This window comes from Bos javanicus, chromosome X, assembly GCF_032452875.1.
Source record: "Bos javanicus breed banteng chromosome X, ARS-OSU_banteng_1.0, whole genome shotgun sequence".
Classification (NCBI taxonomy): domain Eukaryota; kingdom Metazoa; phylum Chordata; class Mammalia; order Artiodactyla; family Bovidae; genus Bos; species Bos javanicus.
The window spans coordinates 39179367-39201216 of NC_083897.1; the positions used below are offsets into that span (position 1 = coordinate 39179367).

Genomic DNA, 21850 nt, shown 5'->3' on the forward strand with positions numbered 1-21850 from the left:
AAGTGGGCACCCTTGTCTTGTTCCTGACTTTAGAGGAAATGCTTTCAATTTTTCACCATTGAGGATAATGTTTGCTGTGGGTTTGTCATATATAGCTTTTATTATGTTGAGGTATGTTCCTTCTATTCCTGCTTTCTGGAGAGTTTTTATCATAAATGGATGTTGAATTTTGTCAAAGGCTTTCTCCGTATCTATTGAGATAATCATATGGTTTTTATTTTTCAATTTGTTAATGTGGTGTATTACAGTGATTGATTTGCAGATATTGAAGAATCCTTGCATCCCTGGGATAAAGCCCACTTGGTGATGGTGTATGATCTTTTTACATGTGTTGTTGGATTCTGATTGCTAAAATTTTGTTAAGGATTTTTGCATCTATGTTCATCAGTGATATGGGCCTGTAGTTTTCTTTTTTTGTGGGATCTTTGTCAGGTTTTGGTATTAGGGTGATGGTGGCCTCATAGAATGAGTTTGGAAGTTTACCTTCCTCTGCAATTTTCTGGAAGAGTTTGAGTACGATGGGTGTTAGCTCTTCTCTAAATTTTTAGTAGAATTCAGCTGTGAAGCCGTCTGGACCTGGGCTTTTGTTTGCTGGAAGATTTTTGATTACAGTTTCAATTTCCGTGCTTGTGATGGGTCTGTTAAGATTTTCTATTTCTTCCTGGTCCAGTTTTGGAAAGTTGTACTTTTCTAAGAATTTGTCCATTTCTTCCACGTTGTCCATTTTATTGGCATATAATTTTTGATAGTCGTCTCTTATGATCCTTCGTATTTCTGTGTTGTCTGTGGTGATCTCTCCATTTTCATTTCTAATTTTATGGATTTGATTTTTCTCCCTTTGTTTCTTGATGAGTCTGGCTAATGGTCTGTCCATTTTATTTATCCTTTCAAAGAACCAGCTTTTGGCTTTGTTGATTTTTGCTATGGTCTCTTTTTTTTTTTTTGCATTTTTTTTCTGCCCTAATTTTTAAGATTTCTTTCCTTCTACTAACCCTGGGGTTCTTCATTTCTTCCTTTTCTAGTTGCTTTAGGTGTAGAGTTAGGTTATTTATTTGACTTTTTTCTTGTTTCTTGAGAATACAGGCATACAATATGCCTGTATTGCTATGAACTTTCCCCTTAGGACTTCTTTTACAGTGTCCCACAGGTTTTGGGTTGTTGTGTTCTCATTTTCATTCGTTTATATGCAAATTTTTATTTCTTTTTTGATTTCTTCTGTGATTTGTTGGTTATTCAGCAGCGTGTTGTTCAGCCTCCATATGTTGGAATTTTAAATAGTTTTTCTCCTGTAATTGAGATCTAATCTTACTGCATTGTGGTCAGAAAAGATGCTTGGAAAGATTTCAATTTTTTTGAATTTACCAAGGCTAGATTTATGGCCCAGGATGTGATCTATCCTGGAGAAGGTTCCATGTGCGCTTGAGAAAAAAGTGAAATTCATTGTTTTGGGATGAAATGTCCTATAGATATTAATTAGGTCTAACTGGTCTATTGTATTGTTTAAAGTTTGTGTTTCCTTGTTAATTTTCTGTTTAGTTTATCTATCCGTAGGTGGGAGTGGGGTATTAAAGTCTCCCACTATTACTGTGTTATTGTTAATTTCTCCTTTCATACTTGTTAGCATTTGTCTTACATATTGCGGTGCTCCCGTGTTGGGTGCATATATATATATATATATATATATATATATATATATATTTATAATTGTTATATCTTCTTCTTGGATTGATCCTTTGATCATTATGTAGTGATGGTCTTTGTCTCTTTTCACAGCCTTTGTTTTAAAGTCTATTATATCTATATGAGTATTGCTACTCCTAATTTCTTTTGGTCCCTATTTGCATGGAAAATCTTTTTCCAGCCCTTCACTTTCAGTCTGTATGTGTCCCCTGTTTTGAGGTGGGTCTCTTGTAGACAGCATATGTAGGGGTCTTGTTTTTGTATCCATTCAGCCAGTCTTTGTCTTTTGGTTGGGGCATTCAACCCATTTATGTTTAAGGTAATTATTGATAAGTATGATCCCGTTGCCATTTACTTTATTGTTTTGGGTTCGAATTTATACATCGTTTTTGTGTTTCCTGTCTAGAGAATATCTTTTAGTATTTGTTGGAGAGCTGGTTTGGTGGTGCTGAATTCTCTCAGCTTTTGCTTGTCTGTAAAGCTTTTGATTTCTCCTTCATATTTGAATGAGATCCTTGCTGGGTACAATAATCTGGGCTGTAGGTTATTTTCTTTCATCGCTTTAAGTATGTCTTGCCATTCCCTCCTGGCTTGAAGAGTTTCTATTGAAAGATCAGCTGTTATCCTTATGGGAATTCCCTTGTGTGTTATTTGTTGTTTTTCCCTTGCTGCTTTTAATATTTGCTCTTTGTGTTTGATTTTTGTTTATTTGATTAATATGTGCCTTGGGGTGTTTCGCCTTGGGTTTATCCTGTTTGGGACTCTCTGGGTTTCTTGGACTGAGTGATTATTTCCTTCCCCATTTTAGGGAAGTTTTCAACTATTATCTCCTCAAGTATTTTCTCATGGTCTTTCTTTTTGTCTTCTTCTTCTGGGACCCCTATGATTCGAATGTTGTAGCGTTTAATATTGTCCTGGAGGTCTCTGAGATTGTCCTCATTTCTTTTAATTCGTTTTTCTTTTATCCACTCTGATTCATTTATTTCTACCATTCTATCTTCTAATTCACTAATCCTATCTTCTGCCTCTGTTATTCTACTATTTGTTGCCTCCAGAGTGTTTTTGATTTCACTTATTGCATTATTCATTATATATTGACTCTTTTTTATTTCTTCTAGGTCCTTGTTAAACCTTTCTTGCATCTTCTCAATCCTTGTCTCCAGGCTGTTTATCTGTGATTCCATTTTGATTTCAAGATTTTGGATCAATTTCACTATCATTATTTGGAATTCTTTATCAGGTAGATTCCCTATCTCTCCCTCTTTTGTTTGGTTTGGTGGGCATTTATCCTGTTCCTTTATCTGCTGGGTATTCCTCTGTCTCTTCATCTTGTTTAAATTGCTGAGTTTGGGGTGTCTTTTCTGTATTCTGGCAGTTTGTGGAGTTTTCTTTATTGTGGCGTTTCCTTGCTGTGTGTGGGTTTGTACAGGTGGCTTGTCAAGGTTTCTTGGTTAGGGAAGCTTGTGTCAGTGTTCTGGTGGGTGGAGCTGTATTTCTTCTCTCTGGGGTGCAATGAAGTGTCCAGTAGTGAGTTATGAGATGTCTATGGTTTTGGGGTGACTTTGGGCAGCCTGTATCTTGGAGCTCAGGGCTGTGTTCCTGTGTTGCTGGAGAATTTGCTTGGTATGTCTTGCCCTGAAACTTGTTGGCCCTTGTGTGGTGCTTGGTTTCAGTGTATGTATGGAGGTGTTTGATGAGCTCCTGTCAATTAATTTTCCTTGGAGTCAGGAGTTCCCTGGAGTCAGGGTTTGGACTTAAGCCTCCTGCTTCCAGTTATTGGTCTTATTTTTACAGTAGTTTCAAAACTTCTCTTTCTATACAGCACCATTGATGAAACGTCTACATTAAAGATGAAAAGTTTCTCCACTCTGAGGGCCACCCAGAGAGGTTCACAGTGTTACATGGAGAAGAGAAGAGGAAGGAAGGAGTTAGAGGTGACCCGAATGAGATGAGGTGGAATCAATAGAGGAGAGAGTGGGCTAGCCAATAATCACTTCCTTATGTGCACTCCACAACTGGACCGCTCAGAGATGTTCACAGAGTTATACAGAGAAGTGAAGAAGGAGGAAGGAGACAGAGGTGGCCAGGAGGATAAAAGGGGAAAATGAAAAGGAGGGAGACAGATCCAGCCAGTAATCAGTTCTCTAAGTGTTCTCCACCATCTGGAACACACAGAAATTCACAGAGTTGGGTAGAGTAGAGAGGGGTTAGGGAGGAGACACAGGCGACCTGGTGGAGAAAAAGGAGAGTCCAAAGGGAGAGAGAGCAGTCAAGCCAGTAATCTTGCTGCCTAGTGAAAAATGGGTACTGAAGACTGGGTTCTTAAAGGTACAAAATTGGTAACAAATACATAAAAGCAAAAATTAAAAATCTAGAGTAGAGTTTGGAATTTCAAAAATACAATGTTAAAGAAAAGAAGAAGGAAAAGAAAGAGAGAAAAAAAACAAATAAAAACAAACAAAGTTGCAAAAATTATATAGAAAATATAGGTACAAGGTTGATAACAAATACCAAAAAGCAAAAGTTAAACATCTAGAGTAGAGTTAGGAATTTCAAAAATACAATGTTAAAAAAAAGAAGAAGAAAAAGAAAGAGAGAAAAAACAAACACAAACAAAGTCGCAAAAATTATAAAGAAAATATAGGTACAAAATTGATAACAAATACCAAAAAGCATAAATTAAAAATCTCCTTTCGAAGACTTGGGTTGCTTTTCTGGGTGCCTGATGTCCTCTGCCGGCATTCAGAAGTTGTTTTGTGGAATTTACTCGGTGTTTAAATGTTCTTTTGATGAATTTGTGGGGGAGAAAGTGTTCTCCCCGTCCTACTCCTCCGCCATCTTAGCTCCTCCCATCCTTGCCACCTCTTCTTAACATCTTCTGCTTCTGTTGCTGTTGCTGCTAAGTCACTTTAGTCATGTCTGACTCTGTGCGACTCCATGGACGGCAGCCCACCAGGCTCCCCTGTCCCTGGGATTATCCAGGCAAGAACACTGGAGTGGGTTTCCCTTTCCTTCTCCAGTGCATGAAAGTGAAAAGTGAAAGTGAAGTTGCTCAGTCATGTCCGACTCTGAGCGACCCCATGGACTACAGCCTACCAGGCTCCTCTGTCCATAGGATTTTCCAGGGTGGTGTGCTGTTGCCTTCTCCGTCTGCTTCTGTTAGGTCCATACCATTTCTGTCCTTTATTGTGTGCATCTTTGCATGAAATCTTCCCTTGGTATCTCTAATTTTCTTTAAGTGATCTCTAGTCTTTCCCTTTCTATTATTTTCCTCTATTTCTCTGCACTGATCACTGAGGAAAGCTTTGTTATCTCTCCTTGCTATTCTTTGGAACTCTGCATTCAGATGGGTATATCTTTCCTTTTCTCCCTTGATTTTCACTTCTCTTCTTTTCACAGCTATTTGTAGGTCCTCCTCAGACAGCCATTTTGCTTTCTTTTCTATTTCTTTTTCTTGGGAATGGTTTTGATTCCTGTATCCTGTACAATAGCATGAACCTCCGTCCAATAGTTCATAAAGCACTCGGTCTATCAGATCTAGTCCCTTAAATCTATTTCTCACTTCCACTGTATAATCATAAGGGATTTGAGTTAGGTCATACCCAAATGGTCTAGTGGTTTTCCACACTTTCTTCAATTTACATCTCAATTTGTCAATAAGGAGTTCATGATCTGAGCCACAGTCAGCTCCCAGTCTTGTTTTTGCTAACTGTATAGAGCTTCTCCATCTTTGGCTGCAAAGAATGTAATCAATATGATTTTGGTGTTGGCCATCTGGTGATGTCCATGTGTAGAGTCTTCTCTTATTTTGTTGGAAGAGAGTGCTTGCAATGACAAGCACGTTCTCTTGGCAAAACTCTATTACCCTTTGCTCTGCTTCATTCTGTACTCCAAGTCCAAATTTGCCTGTTAACCCAGGTCTTTCTTGACTTCCTACTTTTGCATTCCAATCCTCTTTAATGAAAATGACATCTTTTTTGGGTGTTAGTTCTAAAAGTTCTTGTAGGTCTTCATAGAATCATTCAACTTCAGCTTCTTTAGCATTACTGGTCTGGGCATAGACTTGGATTGCCGTGATACTGAATGATTTGCCTTGGAAATGAACAGAAATAATTCTGTCCTTTTTGAGGTTGCATCCAAGTCCTGCATTTCAGACTATTCTTGACTATGAGGGCTACTCCATTTCTTCTAAGGGATTCCTGCTCACAGTAGTAGGTATAAGGCTCATCTGAGTTAAATTCACCCATTCCAGTCCATTTTAGTTTGCTGATTCCTAGAATGTCAACGTTCACACGTGTCATCTCCTGTTTGACCACTTCCAGTTTGCCTTGATTCATGGACTTAACATTCCAGGTTCCTGTGCAATATTGCTCTTTACAGCATCGGACCTTGTTTCCGTCACCAGTCACACTCACCACTGGGTGTTGGTTTTGCTTTGGCTCCGTCCCTTCATTCTTTCTGGAGTTATTTCTCCACTGATCTCCAGTAGCATATTGGGCACCTACCCACCTGGGGATTTCATCTTTCAGTGTCCTATCTTTTTGCCTTTTCATACAGTTCTTTATGTCCCCATGTACTATTCAGTCCACGTAATTCTTCAGGCCAGAATACTGGAGTGGGTAGCATTTCCCTTCTCCAGGGTATAACCTGATCATATATGTAGAAAATATGATGTAGCTCACAGAATTAGTAAAACTATTAGCAAATTTGGTGAGGTAGCAGGAAACACTAAACATTGGAGGGAGCTTAATTGTCCCCCAAAGACTTAACTAATTGTCCCTAAACTTTTCTACTTTGATCTGAAACAAGATCAGTAGGCTGTAAAGTTACAGTTCTAGTGTTTCTGAGTTGTTTGATCTTCTGCAAGCTAAGTTTTTTACTTTGGGAGGACGTAGACCTACTGGTAAAAGGTGGTGGGCAAACTAGAATTCTGGTGGGAGGGCACAATTTTGAGTAGCAACTACCTACTGTAGAAGAATAGACTTTAAAAAAATCAGTAGAAAAGTGAATTTTTAACTCAGTTTTTCTACCCTTTGCAGTCTATCTTGAGGACATAACCAGTCAGACAGAGGCTTATACAGAAGAATTGCACTGAGTCATTAATAGGGAAAAATGGAAATATTAAGTGTTTAACACTTATAGAACTTCTTTTATGCATCCAAGTACTTGTTTTGAAGAAATTTTAGAAAAAAAGCTTATATCTTAAGTGAAAATAATTCATGAAAAAGTTAATCTTGACCTTGCAAAAATTAATTATTGTTATGTATAAATGCCACTTTAAAACTAAGAAAATGTTTCAAAATACTGACAGCAGTTAACGCTGAATAACAAGACATAATACGTTTTAATTTTCTTACATTTCTTAAATTGTTTTCAATTACACTGTACTACTAGAGTATGTGAAACCCAGAACCTTCCCTTGAAACCAAGGACAGAGGCAGCAAACTGTGGAGGTGCAGTATTTGCAAATATATTCGACACAGAATTATAGTTCAGCTTTATTTTTTGCTATAAGAAATATTGAAACACCCTCCTCCTCCAGCCAGAGGAAAACAACAGGGCTAAGAGTGCCCAAAGGCCAATATAAGCAAACAATTAGGCCCCCATAATATTCAGCAACCAGTGTAGGAATCAATGCCCTGGGGAAGGATGCACTGCCTAGGTTAATCTTAGGTGCTCTTTCTTGGCCTAGGCTTAGGGATAATCAGTGGCACAAAGTACCCTGTAATTGGTTGGTTGATCCCAAGCAACAGAAAAATCTGCTTGAGACAGGAGATGATGGAAATTCGGAGCTGGCTGCCATCTTCAGCAGTTAGCTGGCAGAAAGGTACATACATGGGTGTGTACCGGGACCTGGCCCTGGAGTCCTGAGACCAGGGATGCAGAGCGGCCTGTGCCTGCCTGCCTGGGGAGGGAAGCGGGGACTGCTGTTGGGCCCACTGGGGATGGTATGGGACGGGGCCGCCTGGGGGTCCAAGCACACAGACTGCAGGGACTCCAGGCTGTGGGCATGCCCTGGGCCCTTCAGAAGCACGGGAGGAACTGGCTAGACTCAATGGCTGAGGGAAGGGCCATGTGCCCCTGGATACTTCCCAGTCTCTTGCCCTCTGCTTGCACAATGCTCATGGGCTTTCCCTCTCCAAGAACAGACTTGAGGCTCTCTGGAGGGCTGGAGGTGCCAGGGACCCTCAACTAGGAGGTGACCCTATTTCTGCTGGCCTGCTGGGTGCTGGTCTACTTCAGTGTCTGAAAGGGGGGTCAGGTCAACAGGCAGGGTACAGCCAGGAGAGACAACGGGGCTGGGGCAGCGCTTCCTGGGTGTGGGGTGCATCTGTGAGGGATCACTGGTGCCATGGGAGGTGACTGCATCAAGGGTTGTACTTCAATCTGGCCCCTGAGCCCCACCCCCTTGCAGGAGAGTCCTCTTACAGCAGGCGTGAGTGGATGCTGTCAGTGAACTCCTTGTAGAGGAAATGATTTAGGTGGTCCAATTTGTAAAGCCACACACTTTCATTAGGACTTTCAAAAGACAGGTGACGCTAGTGGTAAAGAGTCTGCCTGCCAACGCAACAGAGGCAATAGACACAGGTTCAGTCCCTGGGTGGGGAAGATCCCCTGGAGAAGGAAATGGAAAGCCCTCCAGTATTCTTGCCTGGAAAATTCCGTGCTGAGAGGAGCCTTGTGGGCTTGAGTCCATGGGTCACAAAGAGTCAGACACCATTGAGCCCATATACACATACTTTTTAAAATATAAATTTATTTATTTTAATTGGAAGTTAATTACTTTACAATATTGTATTGGTTTTGCCATACATCAACATGAATCCGCCACAGGTATACACGTGTTCCCCATCCTGAACCCCCTCCCTCCTCCCTCCCTGTAATCCAGGAGAAAGCGGAGGTTAGAGAAGTGGTTACAGTTCAGGACAGAGTGAGATAAATCATGAGGAGGACTTCCCTGAGGGTTCAGTGGACTGAAATCCACCTGTCAATACAAGGGTCATGGTTTGATGCCTTGTCCGGGAAGATCAAACACACCACAGAGCAACTGAGCTTATGCCCCACAACTACTAGGCCTGTCCTCTAGATCCCATGTTCTTCATTCAGAGAAGCCACCATGATGAGAAGCCTGTGCTCAACAACTATAGAGTGTAGATGCCACTGGCCACAACTAGGGAAAGCCCATGTTTATCAACAAACACTAAGCACAGGCAAAAATATATAAATAAAGTCAATGTGATGAGAGGAGAGCAGGCCAGCTTCTCTGAGTAAAGGCAGTTGGGAGCTGGACTGGGGATCCTGTTCAAAAGCCAAGTGGGAAGTAAAGCGTTGTAGTCACTTACAGATGACTAAATGAGCTCTCTGTCCCAGGCTCCCCTGTGGGTGCTAGAAAGGGAGAGCCATAAGCAGACGTTGTTATGGTTTTAGTTGTAGGTTTAACAGATATTAATAGGTTTTCACCATCATCCCTGGAGAAAAACCATGTCAGGGCAGAAACAGACTCACATGGGTATGTAGAGTAGGTGTGGACCCTCTGGTCAGACATGTGCGAGGAAAGCCCAAAGAACATACCGAGCAAGGGTCTAGCATGTTGATTTCTGTTGTCATCCATCTCACAAGAGGAAGCTCATGAATTAACCAGACCTACCTGAAGGTCAGACATAGGGCAGAAGGAGACTCAGTGGTACCTCTGTGTGGCTCTGATTCCCACCTCCACAGATGACACCGTGAGGACACCCTTAGAAGCCCCCACTGAGGGGACTGGTCACAGTTTCCCAGGGCATGAATGCTGGAGTTCAGGGATGTCCAGGCTTCACTGGATTCAGTCATGCCACCCTGCTCCCAGGCATTCAGCACCCATCTCCACTCCTACCATATCCTGCGACCTTTGAGGGTTTCCTCTTCTATAACTAGCCTGTTTGTATTCTTTTCACATTTCCACAACTTGGAATTGCAGTTATCTTCTTGATGATCAACAAATTATTAAAAACATTGGTATATTCTTGATATTAGTCTGTTATGGGCTTAAAACAATATTTAGGAAGTGCTTCCCCACTCCTAGCTTACAAGGATATTTTATTACATTTTGTATAGTAGAATGATGCTAAAGCAGAAACTCCAGTACTTTGGCCACCTCATGCAAAGAGTTGACTCATTGGAAAAGACTCTGATGCTGGGAGGGATTGGGGGCAAGAGGAGAAGGGGATGACAGAGGATGAGATGGCTGGATGGCATCACTGACTTGATGGACGTGAGTCTCAGTGAACTCCGGGAGTTGGTGATGGACAGGGAGGCCTGGTGTGCTGCGATTCATGGGGGCGCAAAGAGTCGGACACGACTGAGCGACTGATCTGATATGATCTGATAGTAGTTCTATTTATTCAGTAACTGAAGGAACATTTTTTGCTGGACACCTTTCCAGTCCTGCATGGAGGTTCCATTCCAGCCAGGGGAGACTGTCAAGAAACGAAAAAACAACTACACTAGGTAGCCTATGGAAAGGTGGTGAGATCCCTGGCTGGAAGTGCAGCAGGAAAAGAGGGAGCGCTTGGAGGAGTGGTTTTCCATTTTCAACTGCGTGGTCGGGGTTGGCTTTGTTGTGAAACAGAGACAAAGTGAAGACTTGAGGGAGGTTTGGGAGTGTGAGGAGACCAGTGTGGCCAGAGCAGAGTGGGTGAAGAGGAGAGCAGCAGAACAGGGCCCAAGAGCTGACAGGGACTGGATGTGGAGGCCTCAGGAGACATGCTGAGGGCTTGTGCTCAGAGCGAAGTGGGAGGTGGTGGAGGGTGGCTGTCAGTTGGATTGTGTCCTCCCGAAAAAGATGTTGATGTCCCAATCCCTGGAACTTGTGGATGTGACTTGATTTGGAATTAAGGTTTTGCAGATGTGATTAGTTAAGATGAGGTCACACTGTTTATGGTGGCTGTAATCCAATGACTGGTATGTTTATAAGAAAGCCATGTGAACACACACAGAGGCCATGTGAAGACAGTGGAAATGGAGCAGTCTGGCCTCGTCCACCTTTGTGCCCTGTGTCTCTGAGGTCTGGCTGCTGATACTCTGGACCCAGAAAGTAAAGGTGGTCCAGATCATGGCCTGCCAACCAGGGTCCTTTTCTCTAATTGAAAATGGCCCAAAGCTTCCTCCATTTCCTTCAGACAAGATGTAGAGAATGAACAGATAATTCAGCCAGGTGATTGATCAGTAATAACTGAAAATTGTAAACATTTCCTAACAGTCTGTGTAGGGATCATCACGATTCATGGTATAGTGTGACTTGTAGAATCAGACACTGCTGTGTGATTTCTGGAGAAGGCAATGGCACCCCACTCCAGTACTCTTGCCTGGAAAATCCCATGGATGGAGGAGCCTGGTAGGCTGCAGTCCATGGGGTCGCTAAGAGTCAGACACGACTGAGTGACTTCACTTTCACTTTTCACTTTCATGCATTGGAGAAGGAAATGGCAACCCACTTGTGTTCTTGCCTGGAGAATCCCAGGGACGGGGGAGCCTGGTGGGCTGCCGTCTATGGGGTCGCACAGAGTTGGACACGACTGAAGCGACTTAGCAGCAGCAGCAGTGTGATTTCTAGCCAGGCTGTTTATTAGCTTTGTGGAAGCTGGGAAACCATTGACTTCTGACCATCAGTGTCCTCCTGTGAAGTACAAATAACCCTTGGCTCCAGAGGCATCTACAGGAAATGGATGAGAGGACATGGTCATGTGCTTGGCATGGGGCCTGGCACAGGGCCTGGTGGATGGCAGATGTTAGTGTTACTGTCATCATTCCTGTCAGTCACAGACACTGCAGCCTCTAATGAAACTGATGCTACATGTTTCCGTATAAGCAGTGAGATGCCTCTACTACTGCTAGTTCTAGAGAGAGGACCACATCTTGCTCCCTCCTTTTATCCAGTCTTAACGCACCGTCGGCATAACATGAGGCAACTTGAACGAGGCCGGTGTGCTGAAGCTTGTTTGCCAGCAAGAGGTGAGAAACGTTGCTGGCAGCTGGTGCTGCATCTCTGCTGCTCCCTCCCTGGTGGTCAGGGAGGTGGCCAAGTTCGGGGACCTCACTTGCTGGGACTCTGTGTTTGGAGAACCCAGAAGTGATGTCACATGGAAGCATCTATTTCAGGTAGAAGGTGATGTGAGAAGAGTGTCCCTTGCCTTCACCCGTGGTGATGCCTGGGTTGAGTAAATCTTGGATTCACATAGATGAACTGCCAGCACTGGATGGGGTTTTGGCCAGGTGATCACTGTCCTCCTTGAAGCTTGTCGGGTAGAAGGTTGAAAACTAAGTGTGACCAGACGTCTGCAAGTCGGCAGAAACCTTCCTTCAGAACCCTTTCGTGTTGATCACTCAAAAAAAAAAAAAATAAGGCACCTTTGCTGGAGGGCAGCCCCACAGAATCTTGTAAACTTTAAAACGTCTTTCAATCCAGCTGTCCTGCTTCTGAAAACTTAGATTGCAGGACTGCTTACACACAGTGTGCACAGAGAAGTCCACAGAAAAGTTCGTTGTGGTTTTATCTGTCATGGAAGAGAATCTGGAGATTGGCACATTCTAGGCCATCCACCTGTGTCATTAGAAGAAAGTGGTGGATCCACATGTGTTGTCATAGAAAGATGTCAGGGATTGAGTAAAACACAAGTTACTGAGGTGTTTGTGTGGTGTTACCCCATTTGTGTTAAAAAATACTATGCTGATGTGTAGAAAAAAATCTGCTTGAGTTTCTCTCCGGAGGATGAGGTGGTGAGACACATTCTGTGCTGTATGTGTTTATTTTTAGCTTGAGCATGTTTTTTTTTTTTTCATAAACCAAAAGAAGGTTAAAAAAAAAGTCTCCTGTTTTGGAGTGGTCGGCCCGAAGAGCTGTGAACCCTTGGTCAGGAGTGAGAATCAGAGCCCCTTCCACCCACTGTTGTAGCTGCCCTCATGGCAGATCTTCCGTCACTTTGTTGTCCACCTGTTTGCTGTTCACAGTGAGCTTTCAGTCTTTGCAAGCAGAAGACTCTGCAGGAAGGCAGAGGGCTGGCCGTCCTGTTAGGGGTCAGTGAGCAGACCTCACATGTTGTCGTTTCTCATTCTCTTGGCCAGCCTAGGAGTCTGCCAGGGGGAGGTATTTTTATCTGCCAGAGAAGGTCAGAATGTTGAGGGACCTGGTGGCCATGGCCTGTCTGATCCTCACATGTGTCTTGCCTTTGTCCAGTTCCAGTGCGGCGGTCTCTCAGCCACCGGAGTTGCTGCCACAGCTGGGTTTGCAGAAATCTGTCTCCAATTTGCAGAGGCCGACACAGTTGTTCAGTCAGGAGGTAGGTGCTGGGGACCCTGTCCCCGAAAAGTGTGACCTGTTTGTTCCAGAGGCTAACCTGAAGAGGGTCTTTCAAGAAAGACCCCAGATTCAGGATATAATGTAGATGCCTAGTTGGATTCCTGTTGGCTTAGCTTGAAGTGAGTCACCGGGGAAGCTCCATGCTAGATCAGGGACATAAGGAGACAGCAAGTGTTAGGCCATAGGAGGTTCAACAGTCTGGTGAGGTTGGAAAACAAAACAAAGCAGGCACCTTCACTGGGTTTTCTTAGTGTCAGACTTTCTCTCTGTGTCTTCAGTATGCTGATGTGTCCTGTGTCTCCAGGGGCAGGAGACTGTGGACTGCAGTCCCCAAATTTACTTGTCCTTGGAAATGTCTTTTAGTAGACTATCTGTGGGGACTAGTGTTTCTCAGAATATGCTTTGTGGACTTACGAGCTCTACTTCTTCATTCGTCAATGCATTTCCGACACCGCTCTAAACAGAAAGGCATGATTTAATCAAGAGCTCATATTGTACTTGGTCCGTCAGCGTCTGTGCGTTACAGAGGCCAGCAGCTGGTAGCTAGAAATCTGGACAGATATTGGGCATTCGATGGCTCTCTAGAAAAGAACCACTCTGTGGGAAAAGTTCATGGCTTTGCCAGAGGGACACCTTCCTTCAGCCAACACTGAACTGCGCTTTTAAATCAAAGGAAAAGAAGAAGAAAAAAATCCACATGTGTGTGAGTCCATGTTCACCAGCCTAAGTCCACTGGGGCCTGTGGATTAGTGGGTAGCATGGAGTTTGTGTCTCTTGCCCAGATTTGAAACTGAGTGCAGTTAAGGGGTCTTGGTTGTTTCTGCAGCCCTGGCTCTATGTCAGAGCTACCTCTGCAAGCCTGTTAGAGATGTGTCCCCATCATGCAGGGCCTGGCCTCCTGGGGAGAACGGGTGCTGTGGGACTGTCGGGAGTTGGGTCAGGCTCTGTCCTGGAGTCGGCCTGTGGCCCCTGTGTCTGGCTCTTCCTGGCTTTCCTGTCCTGCAGCGATGGTGAGGGGAAGAGACCCCCAGTGTTTGCCAACTTTGAAACCTCATCTCAGAGGCAGTTTGACTCTGGGCATAGTAATTAAGCCTTCTTTGGCTGGCTCCGTAGGCCTTCTCTTCCAGTTTAGTGCCCTTGGTGGGTGAGGGCCAGGGGTCCTGTGACTGCAGACCCCAAGGGGTGGGTGTGGGATAACAGTGACCCGGGGCCTCTGCCTCCTGATCTGGTGGCCCACCCCCCACCCCCATCTGTTCAGCCCCATCAGGGCCTGTGGGCATTCCAGGCTACTCAGGGAGAGTCTGTCATAAATGGGTTGCTCCTGGTCAGCTCTGCCTTGGAGGCTAGAGAAACCACCATCTGCCCTGAGTGTGTGTGGAGGTGGCAGCTGGGGGGAGGATGGGAGGAGGGAATTATTTGATCTGGGATGCAGTCCAGTGAGTGATAAGACGTCCTGCTGTGTCAGCTCGGTTTTCTGTATCTTTACCTTCAGTTATTAAGGCATGTTGCTGGGAGAGGCAGATGAGCTCAGTGGCTGGGGATTTGAAGGGGCTTTGGACCCAGGCAGGGTGGGGACAAGTCCGGGTACTCCCTCCCTAGCTCGGTGTCTAACCCAGGTGACTCCAGTGTGCCTGGCACCTGGCCTGCATGTAGGGAGCTTATGGCAAAGGTGTGCCGAGCTGGCGAGCCCAGATGATGGGGGAACAGAAGGCTGGGCTTGCAGAGTTGGGCCTTGGAGTATGACAGTAGCCATGGGAAGTGATGCTGGGTTGGCCAGCAACACAGCAGGCATGTCCACTTTCCCACACGTGTGTTCTCTTTGCAGTGGCACAGTTTTTAAGGCACACACTGGAGTTGGGGTTTGGTCTTGTCCCTGGAGCAAGACAAAGGAGCTCTGTGGGGGCACATATTCCAGGGTGTGACCCTGGGTTGGCTGCTTGCCCTCTGGCCTTCTCCGCATCTTTCATGTGCCCAGTGGTTCCTGAGACCAAGGTGCTTCCTGAGTGGAAGGCTATGTGGCAAGCACATGTGGTTGGGTCCTGCCCGGCTGGTGGTAGTGGGTACAGCAGTGTAGCCTTGGGTCACCTTGCTCCAACATGGTCTGGGCATAGACAGCAGCCCGCTGAGCTGGCCCTGTTCTCATTCCCTTCCTTCTTTCAGAATATAAATTCAGCTCCTGGAGGACCAAAGTCATGGGCACAGCTGAACGGAAAGTCAGCAGGCCACGAAGGTGGGAAGTGTGTGTGTGGCATCACAATGGGTCATGGGTGGGATGGGTACCTTTTCTGGACTGTCCAGGTTCAGTCCAGGCAGTCTTCAGCCTGAAGCTTTGTGGACTCTCCTCGCTGAGCGAGGTACTACCTTTGCCCGGCGGGGAGGTGCTGATTCTGCAGACCATGTCAGGTCTCTGGTCTCATTGAATATTATCACTAAAGACAGTCCCCCATGTGTGGGGAGGAGACCCCAGTGCTGGCCCTGCACACCTGGTTGAATGAGCTGCTAATGGAACAAGTCCTTGCTCAGTGAACACCTGCCTCCTCCCTCGTGGGGCAAGGTGCAGGCGGGTGCAGGCTTGTGGCCTGGGTTTGTAAATCAGCAGCCCTGGGACCTGAGCTGCTTGCTTTTTGACTGTGGCACCAGAGCAGGCAGAGGTTATGTGGAGTTTTTTGCCATGGTGTCCCGCCTGACAGGGAGACAGACGGCTGTTCAGCCCAGGAATGATGGAGGGCCCGTGGGAGGAGGATGTGTCCAGAGCTTTAGGTCAGTGCCGAACGGCATGCTGAGATGGCTCCAAGGCAGGCTGGGGTACAGTTACCAGGGAGTGGTGGGACCAGGGAAACCGGCTCCTTTGTGTCTGTGGGCCCAGGGTCAGCAGGTGTTTTTGCGAGGAACCAAACATCCAGATTTCTCTCTGAACTCTCCTGGTTTTCCAGTGTTAGGGGCATATTTCTAGCATCATGCATAGACGGCGCCAGGCAGCACCCAGAATGGAAGGAGAGGGACAGAGGTGTGAGTGGCTAGACCACAGCTTCCCTTTCTTTGTGACCAGCACAGCCCACCATCTTTACCTTCAGCCCTGTCCTGGCGTTGCCTCTGTCTTCTGCACATCCCTGCTGGCCAAGGCCTTGCCAGGTCTCATGTGTCATGGTTGAGGGTAGACACCAGCTCCATGCACCAACTGCCCTGCACACCTGGCTGCTCTGACGCCCTGAGCACGGGCCCTTCTGGGTTGAGTTGCCATGCAGATGAATGCTTGCCCCTTCCTCCATCTCCAGTGGGGATGTCAGTCAGTTGGTGTGGTGGGGACGTGCAGCTCCAGCCTGGAGGGTGAGGTGGAGGGAAACAGACAAGCAGAGAGGGGTGGGTGGAGAGACTGTGACAAGGTCTTTCAGACCTAAACAAGGTCCTTCCAGAGGCTTTATGGAGACTGTTCACTGGGCTGTTCACAGTGGTTCTTTGCCCTCTGTAGGCTCTGTTTCTATGAGGTTGAAATATTCTTAAGGAAATTGAATGTATTTGTTTTTAATTAACAGGAATAACAGAGGTTATTTAAATTAAAGTTGGCACAGTCCTTATGGAGGGCAGACTGGCACAGCCTATCAGTACCAGCCTGATACCCTCTGACCTAGCAGTTCCACTGTGGGGCAATCACCCTGCAAATGATACCTGTTAGAGCTGTGTGGCACTAAATTACTCACTGCCACGTTGTAATTGCAAAAGATTGGAAGCAGCCACTTGAAATGTCCAGCAAACAATGGTACTCTAATGAAATGCTGTTTGGCTAGAAGGAGAAAATGCAATTTTCTACTGATCTGGCAAGCTCTCCAGGTCATAATCTTAAGGGAAAAAAGTGCAGAATAGTACATAGAGTACTTTACCATTTGTGCAAAAAATCAGGATGAGAGAAAATATGTTTCTATAAAATGTTGTATGTGTGTTGTATGTGTATTGTAAAAAAAAAATCTCTGGAGGGAAGCATAAGAGGAAGGAAGGGAGGGATGAAATAGAAAGGTACATATTTTGTGAGGACATTTCATGCAGATCTGGGCTTCCTTGGTGGCTCAGACTGTAAAGAATCTGCCTGGAATGCAGGAGACCCCAGGTTGGATCCCTGGGTTGGGAAGATCCCCTGGAGAAAGAAATGGCAACCCACTCCAGTATTCTTGCCTGGAAAATCCCATGGACAGAGGAGCCTGGTGGGCTGTAGTTCATGGGGTCACAAAGAGTCCCACACGACTGAGCAAATAACACTTTCACTTTTCTTTGATATGGAAAGATGGGGCACCTGGGTGGGAGGAGGGCTTCTGTTGATTCTTCTTTAAGGCTTTCTACCTTTGAACAATATGCCAGCAAATTTGTAAAACTCAGCAGTGGCCACAGGACAGGAAAAGGTCAGTTTTCATTCCAATCCGAAAGAAAGGCAATGCCAAAGAATGCTCAAACTACTGCACAATTGCACTCATCTCACATGCTAGTAAAATAATGCTCAAAATTCTCCAAGCCAGGCTTCAGCAATACGTGAACTGTGAACTTCCAGATGTTCAAGCTGGTTTTAGAAAAGGCAGACGAACCAGAGATCAAATTGCCAACATCCGCTGGATCATCGAAAAAGCAAGAGAGTTCCAGAAAAACATCTATTTCTGCTTTATTGACTATGCCAAAGCCTTTGACTGTGTGGATCACAATCAGTTCAGTTCAGTCGCTCAGTCATGTCCGACTCTTTGCGACCCCATGAATCGCAGCACGCCAAGCCTCCCTGTCTATCAGCAACTCCTGGAGTTCACTCAAACTCATGCCCATCGAGTCGGTTATGCCATCCAGCCATCTCATCCTCTGTCATCCCCTTCTCCTCCTGCCCCCAATACGTCCCAGCATCAGAGTCTTTTCCAATGAGTCAACTCTTTGCATGAGGTGGCCAAAATATTGGCGTTTCAGCTTCAGCATCAGTCCCTCCAATGAACACCCTAATCCTTATCAACAACTCTGCCCTTTAACCATTGCTATAAAGTGAAAGTCGCTCAGTTCGACTGTCTATGACTCAATGGACTTTATAGTCCATGGCATTCTCCAGATCAGAATACTGTAGAGGGTAGCCATTCCCTACTCCAGGGGATCTTCCCAACCCAGGGATCAAACCCAGGTATCCCACACTGCAGGTAAATTCTTTAATAGCTGAGCCAGCAGGGAAGCCCAAGAATACTAGAGTGGGTAGCATATCCCTTCTCCAGGGAATCTTCCCAACCCAGGAATGGAACCAGGGTATTCCAGACGTTCAAGTTGGATTTAGAAAAGGCAGAGGAACCAAATATCAAATTGCCAACATCGTTGGATCATAGAAAAAGAAAGAGAATTCCACAAAAACTTTTGCTTTGTTGACTATACAAAAGCCTTTCACTGTGTGGATCACAACAAACAGTTAGAGATTCATATACCAGATCACCTTACCTGCCTCCTGAGAAACCTGTATGCAGGTCAGGAAGCAACGGTTAGAACCGAACATGGAACAATAGACTGGTTCCATATTGGGAAAGGAGTATGTCAAGGCTGTATGTTGTCACTCTGCTTATTTAACTTATATGCTTATATGCATCATGAGAAACACTGGGCTGGATGAAGCACAAGCTGGAATCAAGACTGCTGGGAGAAATATCAGTAACCTCAGATATGCAGATTATATCACCATTATGGCAGAAAATGTAGAGGAACTGAAGAGCCTCTTGATCAAGGTGAAAGAGGAGAGTGAAAAAGCTGGCTTAAAACTCAACATTCAGAAAACGTAAGTTCGTGGCATCCGGTCCCATCACTTCATGGAAAGTAGATGGGAAAACATTGGAAACAGTGACAGACTTTATTTTTGGAGCCTTAAAAATCACTGCAGATGGTGACTGCAGCTATGAGATTCAAAGATGCTTCCTCCTTGGAACAAAAACTATGACCAACCTAGACAGCATATTAAAAAGCAGAGACATTACTTTGCCAACAAAGGTTCGTCTAGTCAAAGCTATGGTTTTTCCAGTAGTCATGTACAGATGTGAGAGTTGGACTATAAAGAAAGCTGAGCACCAAATAATTGATGCTTTTGAACTGTGGTATTGGAGAAGACTCTTGAGAGTCCCTTGGACTGCAAGGAGATCCAACCAGTCCATCCTAGAGAATATCAACCCTGAATATTCATTAGAAGTACTGATGCTGAAGCTGAGGCTACAATACTTTGGCTACATGATGTGAAGAACTGCCTCATCAGAAAAGACTGATGCAGGGAAAGATTAAAGGTGGGAGAAGGGACGGCAGTTGATAAGATGTTTGGATGGCATCACCAACTCGGTGGAAGTGAGTTTGGGTGAACTCCGGGAGTTGGTGATGGACAGGGAGGCTTGGCGTGCTGCAGTCCATACAGTCGCAAAGAGTCGGATTTGACTGAGGAACTGAACAACAACATGGCTGCTGCTGCTACTGCTGCTGCTGCTAAGTCGCTTCAGTCGTGTCCGACTCTGTTCGACCCCAGAGACGGCAACCCACCAGGCTCCCCCGTCCCTGGGATTCTCCAGGCAAGAACACTGGAGTGGGTTGCCGTTTCCTTCTCCAATGCATGAAAGTGAAAAGCGAAAGTGAAGTCGCTCAGTCGTGTCCGACTCTTAGCGACCCCATGGACTGCAGCCTACCAGGCTCCTCCATCCATGGGATTTTCCAAGCAAGAGTACTGGAGTGGGTTGCCATTGCCTTCTCTAGAACAACAACATGGGGACAGGACCAAAAAGAAGCATACTTCCACCACTAGGGACATTTAAATAATCCGCACTTCTGCACACTGGCAGCTGTGCAGCTGAGTGCAGAGAGTGAGCTGATTGGTGGTGTAAGTTGAGCGGTGAGTACCAGTTGGTAACCCAGGGGAGGGGCAATGTAGCTTTGTGGTTTGAATCTGCAGCAGCTTTCACTCCTTTAGAAGGGTTCTCTCGCCTCTTCACCAGCACAGGCTCAAGGTGCAGCTGTGAGAGTTCCCGTGTCCAATAGGCTGAAGCTGAGGTGCAGAGGGGCTGTGTGCTGGAACACCTTTTGGTGTGGGACCCAGAAGAGTGATCCCAGGACCATGTCTGGGGTGAGCATTGTTGACGGGCTTGTCATTTTCACTTTGCAACCTTCTCTTGTGGGCTTCCCTGGTTAGGTCAGCTGGTAAAGAGTCCACCTGCAATGCAGGAGACTCTGGTTCGATTCCTGGGTTGGGAAGATCCCATGGAGAAGGGACAGGATACCCACTCCAGTATTCTTGGACTTCCCTGGTGGCTCAGATAGTAAAGAATGCGCCTGCAATGCAAGAGTCCTGGGTTCAATCCCTGGGTTGGGAAGATCCCCTCAGGACAGCATGGCAACCCACTCCAGTATTATAGTCTCAAATGTCAGAAGCAAGCTACCAAAGACAAGAATCAAACCTTTTTTGGTGGCTGCCTGTCACCTCCTCTGTCTAGAGCCCTGATGCCTTCTCTGCCCCAAGAGGGAACCTAGTCCTGGGAGGGCGCAGGGCAGGTCATCACCACAGTTGCTTCTGTGGCCTCACCAGGGTCCCTGCCCATCCTGTGGGCTTCACCTGGAACCTGAGAGGGCAGCAGGCTGACTAAGAGGAGGCCAGGCAGAGGATCCAGCCTAATAGCTCCAGGGCCAGCCTTGCCATGCTCACCAGGTGATCCCCACATGGTAGCTGCCACACAGCACCTTCAGGCTCCTGGGAACAAAGCACTGCTCTGCTGTTGGGTCTGCCCTCCTTCTCCCACCCACTTCTGACTGTGTGATGTGATGCTGGAGGCACAGCAGCCCCCCAGGCACCAGGGGGGCACGACTCATGTCAAGGAAGACATGAGATGCCGAGGAGGAGATGAGGAGCTCCCTTCCTGGTGTTGTCCCTAGGCCTTCTGGCAGGTGGTGGGGCCTTCTGTCTCTGGATTGTGTTACCTCAATTGACCCTAAACCACTCCTGTTGACTCTTCCAAGTGTGTAGCCCAAAGTGTTCAATCTGAGGGAGTTGAGATCACACAGGTAAAACGTATAACAGCACACAGGGTGCTCAGTACCATGAAACTGACAGTCCTTCTGGGCAGCCATGACCCTAAGCAGTGATGAGAGACTTGTCCCCTCGTGGTCCCAGGGAGAAGGAAGCTGGTCTACCTGCTGTCCAGGTCCCAGCCAGTGCTGGGAGGTCCCTGCCTACCCTGATCACTTGAGTGGCCCAGGTGAATCCACCCTCTCGGGCCCCACCAAGCCCCTGCTCCACACTTGTCTGGAGAGTCCTTCCAGGCCTCCGTGATGGGAATCTGTGGTGGGAACTCAACAGAAAGGGCGTGAAGGCAGCTGGGACCTTCCTTCACTGAGGATGTGACATTGCCAGGTACACTGAGGCAATGTAGGTGTCAGGAAGGCCATTTCAGATGGTGTTATGTGCTGAGAAGGACACAGGGCACGGGGTGGCAGAGGCTGATGGGTGGTGAGTCCAGAGAGGCGCCTTCTTGGAGGAGGGGGAATGTTCAGGCGGAACTGTGTCTGGAGGCCAGAGCTCCAGCAGGGCCGGCCGGTGGGCTGAGGAGGGTGAGGCCGGGGCTTGGCCACAGGAGGGGTGTATTTGGCCTCTGGTAGAGTTTCTACTCCCCAAGGACTGGGGTTATTGTCTGTCTCCTCTTGGCTGTCCCGTGCCTGGAACACGACCTGGCCAGAGGCAGGTGCTGAACAAATATCTGTGAATGAGTGGACAGTCTGAGTGTGGAGATGCACAGGACAGATGGCTTCAGGCTGCAGAGTGGGTGTTAAGTAGATTAGGAGGCAGAAACAGGAGAGTGGCATACAGGGTTT

The 21850-nt window shown here is 46.3% G+C and overlaps 1 pseudogene; it reads left to right on the plus strand.

Moving 5' to 3' along the window:
• The window catches only part of LOC133242557 (protein PRRC2B-like), a 74802-nt pseudogene that overhangs the window by 24284 nt on the left and 28668 nt on the right, over nucleotides 1-21850 (plus strand).